This window comes from Pteropus alecto, unplaced genomic scaffold (genome assembly GCF_000325575.1).
Source record: "Pteropus alecto unplaced genomic scaffold, ASM32557v1 scaffold18, whole genome shotgun sequence".
In the NCBI taxonomy this organism is placed as follows: domain Eukaryota; kingdom Metazoa; phylum Chordata; class Mammalia; order Chiroptera; family Pteropodidae; genus Pteropus; species Pteropus alecto.
Window position 1 is genome coordinate 659,372 of NW_006440649.1, and position 9,896 is coordinate 669,267.

Below are 9,896 nucleotides of genomic sequence, written 5' to 3' on the forward strand. Positions count from 1 at the left end.
GCGGCGGGGGGGCGGGCGGGCGGCCCCGTTCCCGGTGACGTCTCTGGCTCCGCCGAGAGCAGCACTAAGGGAAAGGTGCCCACAGGTGCGTTTCCTTACGCGTGTACCCGAAATGCCACCGATGGGGAAGGGATGAAGGCCAGGTGAAGGGGACCGGCCTCCCGGGGCTCGGCGTGCGGTTCTTTGCCTGCCTATTTGTGACCCATTAAGGGCCACGTGTGTGGGACTCTCAAGGCCATCACCCAGTTTTCAAATTCTCCCTTGCCCGCCCTCCCTTTCTGTTGAAGACTCACGTCCCGGAATATTCTGGAGGCTTCTCCTCGCCCAGCTCCCCTGCTGGGTGCAGTACCCAGCTGTGACTTTCTATCAAGACTGAGTGCTGTTCACACCGACAAGGAAGGTGATTATTGGAACCGACAAATCGGCAAACAGAAAATAAGTGTCGGTGAGGATGTGGAGTAATGGGAACCCTACAGGAACGGAACCCGGTGCAGCCACCGTGAAAAACTGTCCTCGCTGTCCCCAGAAGTCACACGGCGACGTCCCACGCGCTGCAATGATTCACTTTCCCGTATCCCAAAGAACTGAAGGTAGGAACCCCAACGCACACTCGCGCACCAACGCTCACAGCGGCGTTGGTCACGATGGCAGAAGGGCAGAGGCCACCCAAGTGTCTACCCTCAGGTGACGGGTAAACAAAACACGTGCTCTGAGCGCCATGGGGTAGCGCTCAGCCTAAGAGAGCATGTTGCTGGAGAAATAAGCCCTGGGCAACAGGACGAAGATTGCACGATTCCGCTTATAGGAAATACCTGGTCTCGGCAGATTCATAGAGACAGACAATACATTTTATTACATATATTTTATCAAAACATAAATTACTTTAAAAAAAAAGGGGGGGGGAGCAAGTAATGAGAACAGTGAGGGTTCGAGAGGAGATAGTCATGGGAGAGAAGGGGTCACAAGGGGAGGCTTGGAGGGTCAGCGACATGGCCACGTCCTCTGAGGTCTCTACCTCAGCGCAGTGGCCGTGGGGACGGAAGTGGGCGGGAGGCGGAGGGAAGGAAGGAAGGACACCCTCTACTTCCCCCGGGCATGGGCCACCTCCCCGCTGTCCATCGCCCACCCTCCGTCCTCTGTTGCTATGGCGGCTGTGACGAATTCTCAGAAGCTTAAGTGGCTTCATTCTCTAGTAGTCTGCAGGCCAGCAATCTAAACGGGGTCACAGGGCTGTATTAGGACGTGGACAGCCGAGGGGGCCTTTCTTCTGCCCAAGACAGGCATCTTCTCCCTCCATTTGAGGGCGCCTTCCTCATCGTGCAAATTCCCTGTCCCAGCCCCTGATTTCTGGACCTCGGAAAGCCCCCTTCCGGCCGCTCCTGCCTCACAGGGAACCCCCCGTGCTAGGGGACAGAGGCCACCGTGGTTTGCCGCAACCTTCCTCACTCCCTGGCCGCCCACCACACCACGTACGAAACCACGGCGCACATGGGCCTGACATTCCAGGTCCCATCAGCCGCCAAAGCCATTGCTGCGGCAAATCACCGTGACGCGACTGAGCAAGGCTCTAGACCACGGCCGCCACGCCTCTAGCCGGAGCGCACGTGAGGGCTTTGCTCACCTGGCCTGGGACCGGCCGTCATTGGAGGCCATTAATTTCACAGGAAGATATGTGTTTGTGTTCCAAGCAAATCTCTCGCAAGGCACGGTGCTGGAAGCCAGCCTGGTGCATGAGGACGCTCCGCCGAACTGGGGTATTGTGCGCCTGAGCATCGGAGGCAAGTAAACATCACATCCTTTTAGAGAAGCAGTTCATGCCGTCAGAACGGACGATCGACCCAGAGCTGCGAATTCGTTCACGATCCAAGCGTTTCCTCCCACTCGCCCCGGCCGGTCCTGTTCCCTAGCCGTCATCCGAGAGGCCACGCTGTCCGGAGTCAACTGCGGATCGTCCCCTTTGCCAGTCCACCTTGAATCGAGGTCTAGTCCCACTAACAGACGTCGCAGGCACAAATATACACTTGCTAGCTGTCACCGTTCCTTTCCGGGATACGTGCTTCTCCGTAGGGCTGACATCTCCACCGGCCGAATCCACCGGCTCAGAACTTTATGTTCTCTGCTGGATCTGCTCTGTCCGATCGGCGGCCTCTTGCCTTCTAGAACCTTCCGACACCTTTTCCCTCCATCTTTGGAATGTCCCCGTTCTGCGTCCTTTGCTGATGGACTAAAAGGATCAGCATCACAGGGCGCTGTGGGACGTGTTTAGGTGCAGAAGGGCTCGTTTACGTTCTATGGGCACCGGCGTCACCCACAGGGACTGGCCCGAAACTCCCTCTGAGCCCCATCTTGGGTCGAGGCAGAATTTCTCGACCTCAGCCCTACTGACGTTGTGGACCGGGTCATTCTTTGTCATGGGGGCTGCCTTGTGTACGTGAGATAAAGAGTAGCATCCTGGATAAATCTGGGACCCTCCAGCCCCCTGGTGATCTTAAAATCGTGAGCTTCTGTAGAATAAATGTTCTGAGTGAGGGGGAGTCTGACCCCAGGGCCTTACCCTCTGTAAGTGGGGGGGAGGCATCTAGCCACGCCTTTGCTGCCCGCGTTTGTCCCGGCCCCAACCGCTACGGGGTGCCAGGGTGGGCTGAGTCTGAGCTGCCCAGGTGGGTGCAGTAACTACGCAGGAGTGAGTGATTTTCGTCTCTTGCCGGAAGGTGTTCATCCTGGGCGCTTTATGATTACCGATGAGATGGCTTTGGCCTCCTCGTCCGTGCAGATATGAGAAGTAGAGTTTGGGAATAAGGGTGACATGCCAGCGGATCAGGTTATTGGGGAGGTTGCTGTGAATTCAGAGAAAAGTCCTGAATTTCTAATATTTTAAAACATCGACGTTGGGATCGTGGTTAACAACATATCATAACCCAGTTTAGGTGATTAAATTGTCATCTTAAGGATGTCCTGTGAGGGCTTGCTTTGATGAACCAACGAGGGTAATTCGTCATTAGCATGGCGCTTTTTTGAGAGCTCAGGTGAAAAAAATAAAAACTCCAGTGAAATTAGGAACTAATTGCCATGCAAGAATTCAGGAATATCTCTGCAACGTCCAATGTCACATTTTGGGATACATACTGAAAATATCAGTACCACGATAAGGGAAAACCCAATTTGTAGTTATCTAATGTTTATTAAATGCATGAAAAATAATTCATTCATTTGGTTAAAAGGAGAATCAAGAAGAACCTGTGCCGTTTAATTTACCAAGGCTATATTTTAATAGCCTTTCGAAAACAGTTGTCCTGAATTAGCTCATTATTCCTAGATAGTTATTGAATATCACATTAAAACTCAAAAACCATGTTCCCGTATTCATTCGTTTCCTGATAATTCACTCAAAGGTAGTTGCAGAGCCGGGCACACAGGCTGCTCGTCGCTCACGAGCAGAGTCACCAAGTCCTGTTGCTTTTGTCTGACTTGAATACAGGACGCCGGCCCTGTCCATCTGCAGAAGCTGGAGTCTTTCTCAAATGTCTTGCTTCCAAGTTTGGAACGTCTGTTTGTCCCGTCGACGCCATCTTTACGAAATTCAGAAATCCTTACCTCCACCTGGGCTTGGCAAAGGATGGAGTAGGTCAGAATTTCTGCAAAGCAGGGCGCCTAGGATTTTAAGAGCCGCGTGTAGCCGTTCCTGGTGGGCTGCGAGGGGCGAGGGGGACACCAGGACAGGGGAAAGGCAAACGTGAGAATGGAGGACAGATAGATGAATAAATAAGGGGACACCCAGGGATGTGACGACTAACCAGTCCCGAACGCCGAAGGTCAGATATCATTACACGCATAAAGTGTCACGTACAAAATACCACGAGCTGTTGATCTGTAGGTAAATAGTCATCGCAGCTCCGTGCTCTGAAAAACCGATTTACCTAGTCCCTGCCATGTCGACGTCGTTAAAATGATTATCCAGACTTTTTTTCACAGACCGAAGGCTCTGTGTCACCCAGCTGCTGTCACGACCCTCCTGTAATGCAAAGTAGGGCAGTCTAAAATCATTGGATCTCATGAGCGTGGAGCTGGATGGCTCATATCGGGACGCAGGTGACGGACTGGACATTCACCCACCTGTGGCAAACGCTGCGGGCAGACGGGACGCAGCAGAGTCTGTGTTCGCAGGTGACACGCAGCGGGGACAGCAGTGGACGTGGGGTGTTCGGAAGCGGGAGGCTCGCGTGCATTAGCAGGCGTGAGCCGCATCCTCTCGGCTTATGTGGGGGTCCTGCGGGGCGGCTCGAAGCGGGCAGCCAGGTGCAGGGTGGAACGGGAGAGGGGCCGTCTCAGCGCCCGCCTCCGGTCACGATGGAGGCCCCAGGGAGCCCTCAGGACTCTGGCCTCGTCTGAGCTCCGGCTCGGCTCCGGATTTCAACCCGCTCTGCCCAGCTCGGTTCGGCACCCATGGGCGTCAAGTTCAGAGTTGAACACTTCGCAGTAGAGCGCAAGACCACTTCCAGTTTCCTGGGGGCCACCGCGAATGGCTGGGAGCATGGGGTTTGGGGACACCACAGGGGACACGCTCGTGCCCTCTGGGCCTGGCATTCGTGCCCAGCTCTGCAGCGGGGGTGAAGCCAGCACCTCCTTCAGGGCTGGAGGGAGGAGGAAACGAGACCCCGTTTGCAGAAGGGTTAGGAGCAGGGGAAGGTTCCTGGCGAATGCTACGTGGATGTTTGACACCAAACAAGGACTCGTGTTCTCCACTGTTATTTTAAGGTGACAGATGCAGTGAGAATCTTTTGTCACCTAACCGAGAGTAGAGGGATTATGCTCTGTTTCAGCACGGTGGGGACCTGTGGGTCTCCCTTGCCATGGGGACTTAAGGAGGGGCAGGGAGGAGGTGGAGAGGGGAAAGGCAGGAAAGGGAGAGGTGGGGAGAGAAACAGAGAAAGGGGGAGGGAGAGAGAGGAAGAAAGAGATGTGGAGGGAGAGAGGGAGAAGGAGAGGGGAAGTGGGGGAGGAGAGAGTGGGGAGGGAGCCCGTGAGCAAAGGGAACGTGGAGTCCTTGATGGCCCCACGGCCCAGGAGGAAGAGGAGAGCTGGCCTATACTCGTCCTTCCATCCCTGTGCCCCTCCATCCCTCTCCCAGCCTGACACCCGTCAGGGCAGGGTCTCACCCTCCGGGTCCTTCTTGCCTGGTACCCAATAAGGCCCTAAGAGTCACCCCTTCCAGAAGTCGGCGGTTCTTTCCTAGGACAGGACGCCAGCCCCGATGCCCAGGATGCTTGATGCTGGACAGGTTCTGAACAGAGCCCAGAACGGAGCAGAGATGACAACCAGGAGCATCGTGGGCATGAAGAGAGGACTCTAGAACCTCACTGTCACATGGCAGCTGCCACTCCATGTGCCACGCAGCACGGGACACGCATCACGACCAAGTCGGGGTGCGTTGTGTGCGCAGATACACACCCGACGTCGATGACGAGTTTCACGTGACACACGTCATCGGTCCTTCTGTATGCGTTACAGGTTGCGACGCTCACGTCCGTGGTCTACTGGATTCAATAGAACATCCTGGAATTAGGTGACATCTTTCTTTTTTATCTTTTAAATCCCGGCTCGTAGACCTCGTAGAAAACCGACTTTGGCATGGGTGTGTCATGTCTAGGGAACATCACGGGGCTGGCAGGTCCTGCGAAGGAAGACAGGTCACCTCTGAAGAACAGGGATGCAAAGGCAGGTGACTCCTCAGGGGACACACAGGGCTGTACGCAGCATGGGACACGCATCACGTCCAAGTCGGGGTGCGTTTTGTGTGCGCAGATACACACCCGACGTCGACGACGAGTTTCACGTGACGCACGTCATCGGTCCTTCTGCACGCGTTACAGGTTGTGACGCTCACGTCCGTGGTCTACCGGATTCAATAGAACATCCTGAAATTAGGTGACGTCTCTCTTTTATATCTTTTAAATCCCGGCTCGTAGACCTCGTAGAAAACCGACTTTGGCATGGGTGTGTCATGTCTAGGGAACATCACGGGGCTGGCAGGTCCTGCGAAGGAAGACAGGTCACCTCTGAAGAACAGGGATGCAAAGGCAGGTGACTCCTCAGGGGACACACAGGTCTGCAGGGACAGTGGGGGAGGGGGGAGTGACCATCCCCGAGGACATTTCCAGCACAAACATCTCTCTCTCTCTAACAACAAAGAGGGCAGAAAGCAGGTTATTTACCACTTATCACGGGAGGACGGGCACTGGATGTCTTGCACGCACATTCTCTTCTCAAGCTGCTGGAGAATGTATTTCAGAAGCACGAAGCAGTGAATGGAACGAAGAACCGGGAAGCCAGGAGGCAGACGTGACTCAGGAGACGGGGTGGGGGTGGAGTGGGGCGAGCGTCCGGGGCAGTATCGCTGGGTTTCAAGACCCAACCAGTGAGTGTATTTCTTGAGCTCCGGGTGCAGACGTGGGGACAATTAAGGTAGTTAGTGTGTCTGAGCATTCGGGGGATGTGTCGATAGATATTGGAAAACAAGTGGAAAAAAAATGTCATACGTTCTTGGAGAACTGAGCAAGACACGAGACAAGTTTTAATTCCGGAATGTGTGCGGAGCTCTCCGTGGAAGGCGAGGCCGTCACAGCTCACCACTTTGGTCACCGGAGAACTCACCAAGCCGCGATAATTTGAAGTCTATAGTGATGAAACCGATGATACCTAAGTTGAGGTGATGGGGGTCGTTGCGCTAGGGTGGTTACCCAGCAAAATTCTCAAATACCATAATAGAAGATGACGAAATGACTAAAATCAATGCATCAGGAACCGTAAGTACGGGCATGTGATTTAGAAATGTGGAGGCACGTTCCAGAAGAATGGGGTGAGAATGGAACCCCATTGAAATGGAGAGTGTTTGCTTGTGGGGGTGAGCGGGAAGGGGGTGGGGGAGACGGAGCGGGGTGCTCGGCACGGTTGATTTATTGGCCTGCACGCTCCAGTTTCAAAATTAAACCGTACAAAATTAATAATTAATTTTTTAACAGCACGCGGAGATGCCTCCCTAGGTGAGCTTCATCGTATGAAATGAACTTTCCCCACCACTTGGGGCTTTGTCGTGTCTGTTTGCCCTCGTGCACCCTAAAGAAGCGAGTTTCAAAAGCGAGCTGCTCTTGCAAACTAATTTCCCAAGTCAGCGCGTTGAGGGCCTCCTCCCCGAGTCGCCTTCGGGCCCCCACTCACGCCTGTCCTCTGTGTTTGGAGGCGGACGCCACGTGGCTGCGCCTCCCCACCCAGACAGCCCTGTCTCCCCTGGCCATCCACATCTCTTGCACTCCAATCTTCCTGCCGAGGGAGGAATTCTTCTCGTGCCTCTGTCCCCAGCTATTTAGGTCACAGTCGATGATTTCAGAGACAGGGGATGAGACACGGATGCATACTTGGCATAGCGTTTGTTAAAAATAAAATTCGCGCGTGCATACTTTACCGGGAATCGGTTGGTATTCGGACACGCACGCAGAGATGAGGAGGACACACACGGGGGTCCCCTTTTCTCTCCCAGTATTCCGTCAACACAAGGAAACTTGTTTTTCAAGGCAGCGATTATTCTACCTAATTGCTTCGTTTCCCCGCCCCCAGCTACGTTTTCAGAGAAAGCGTTCTCGCTTCTCTGATTTCAAAACCGACAGTATTTGCCCTGTAATCACTAGGAGGAAAGAAAAAAAAATGATGCTTTTTCTGTAGAGATGTGAGCACATGGAAAAAGCCAGATTCTTAGAATGTGGTAGATTGCAGAATGACCATTCTTTAATGGCTCAAATTAAGGTCTCCTGTTTATAGCTTTTTTTCTCTGTCTCTCTGTCTCTCTGTCTCTGTCTCTCTCTCTCTCTGCAAGCTCATGTCACCTGGTACAATTCAATCCTAACCCTGGAGACAGTCACTGCAGGACCCAAGGAGTCCAAGGAAATAAATGATACCAAGACCAGGACACTGTAGCAACATCTGGCAAAAGAATCGTGGATACAATTTTGAAACAGTGCAGGGTTTGGTGGCTACGACCGTGTCGGGTAAGAAGACTCTACACTAATTTATACTATGATACCTATGTCCATTTCTTGGTTTCATAATGCCCTATAGTTATATAAGATGTCACCGCTGGGGGAGAATGGGTGATGGGAACAAGAGACATCTCTGTATTATTCTTGCAACTTCCTGCGAATCTATATTTATTCCAAAATAAAAAAAACAATTTGGTGGAAAAATATTGGCTTCTGGGAAACCCTCTGTGAGTTCTGGTGGATTCGTTCATTCACACATCCGGCAAATAGTTCTCCCTGGAAAAATCAAATGTCCTGCCCCTTCTAGCTTCCTCTCAGGCCAGCGACACGGAGAGAAACAAGCAGCTAAAGCGGCCTCATCTAAAAGTTATTTCTTCCTTAAGTCTCCACGATTCCAGAGAACATAAGCCAAACACAGTGAAGCATCCTGGTCTGCCCGGGGAGAGAGGCGTTTATGTTAACACGGTTTGCGCGTTTACGGTGCGTTTACGTACCCACCATTTCTCTTCTAAAGCCTGCACCTCACTGCGGGGGGCCGGCCGGGCCCCACCCCCATGCCCGGTGCGGCATCTTGGGCTCACCCACTCCAGGAGCCACCAGCATCAGGGCACAGACCCCCGCTTTATCGCATCTGAGTTCCGATGGCCTGCCATTTCCTCCATGGCTGCATGGTCAGAGGAGTCTTGGGAGCTCTCCTTCAATAATTAATTTTCAGTTTTAAATAATTCACTCGTCCTGGCCGGCGTAACTGCTGGACACCACAGGATTCATTACTTGGCTGATTTTCTTTGCTTCCTTCCTGTTTGCGGGGAGGGAGGGCTAGGCACGGCTGGGCAGAATGAGACTGAGCAGCCTCTAGGCGGGCTGTTACCCCAGTGATACCCGAGCCCACGGTGGCAAAGGGACAGACAGGATGACGACTCCACTCCGGCCGAAGGCACGGGCGGCTCTCTCAGCTCCGGCCCATGCTTCTGTCCTCAGCAGCCCACGCATCACTCCTGGGTGATTTTTGATAGAGGTGAGGGGACCAGGCCGACTATAGATAAATAAAATCAAAACGTGATTCCAAATCCCTTGTTTAGAACGAGGGTAAGTAAAGTATGGCCTACGAGCCAAATCCGGCCCGCGGACTGTTTCTGTAAATAAAGTTTTATTGGCACACAGCCACACCCACTCACGAACACGTTGTCTCCGGCCGCGTGCAGCTACCATGGCAGAGTTCGGTAGCTGTGACAGAGACCGTAGAGCCAGCAAATCCTTGCGTGTTCATTCTCTGCCCCGCTACGGAGAACGCTGGCCGATCTCTGGCTTAGAACGCTGTGTGTCTGTTGTCACCTTCAGCAGCTTCGCCAGGGCCATCAGCGTGGTGGACCCCACAGCCAAGCTGGCCTTCTTCTCACTGCTTCTGCCCCCTCAGGGAGAGGAGGCGGTTGGACAAGCAGAGACGAGAGGCCACGTGCCTGGAGCATCTCCCTCCGGCTCTGGCCTTCCACCCTTTGGGACTAGAACCTGCATGACCAGAACCGAGCTCCTCGGACCGCGTTGGGTCTGTGCACACTCACGCCCAGCAGAACAGGAGGCGGGGAATGTGAGCCTTCGACGGAGAAGTGGGTTCGAATCCCCACCTGGCTCGCCTGGGCTGTGTCAGGTGGGATTGATCACGGTGCCCATGCGTAGTAAGCAGCAGGGCACGTTGCATGCTCTCGTCATCAAGACTGTTTCTCTGAGATACCTTTCACTTTTCGGTGATGAGTTTATCAGAGAAACCGCAACTTCCTCCGTGAGTGACAGAGCCAACCAGAAATCACGATTCTGAACATTAATGGAGCAGGTAAAGCTCAGTGTGTGTCAACGAGGCCCTGGGAA

General features: G+C 53.5%; 2 long non-coding RNA genes across 3 annotated transcripts; one reads left to right on the forward strand and one right to left on the reverse strand.

Moving 5' to 3' along the window:
- Positions 1–3,245: 3,245 nt before the first annotated feature.
- On the reverse strand, positions 3,246–5,669 carry LOC112484709. The gene is made up of 2 exons (XR_003048114.1): positions 4,114–5,669; positions 3,246–4,012 (listed from the first exon to the last, which is right to left on the reverse strand). It is a non-coding gene; the product is annotated as an uncharacterized LOC112484709 (long non-coding RNA).
- Positions 5,670–6,379: 710 nt separating this feature from the next.
- On the forward strand, positions 6,380–9,663 carry LOC107196099. 2 transcript variants are annotated; one of them, XR_001517420.2, is made up of 3 exons: positions 6,380–6,803; positions 7,868–8,039; positions 8,338–9,663. It is a non-coding gene; the product is annotated as an uncharacterized LOC107196099 (long non-coding RNA). The 2 variants fall into 2 exon arrangements; XR_003048125.1 differs by having other exon boundaries at positions 6,675–6,803; positions 7,868–9,048; positions 9,448–9,663.
- The last annotated feature ends 233 nt before the right edge of the window (positions 9,664–9,896 follow it).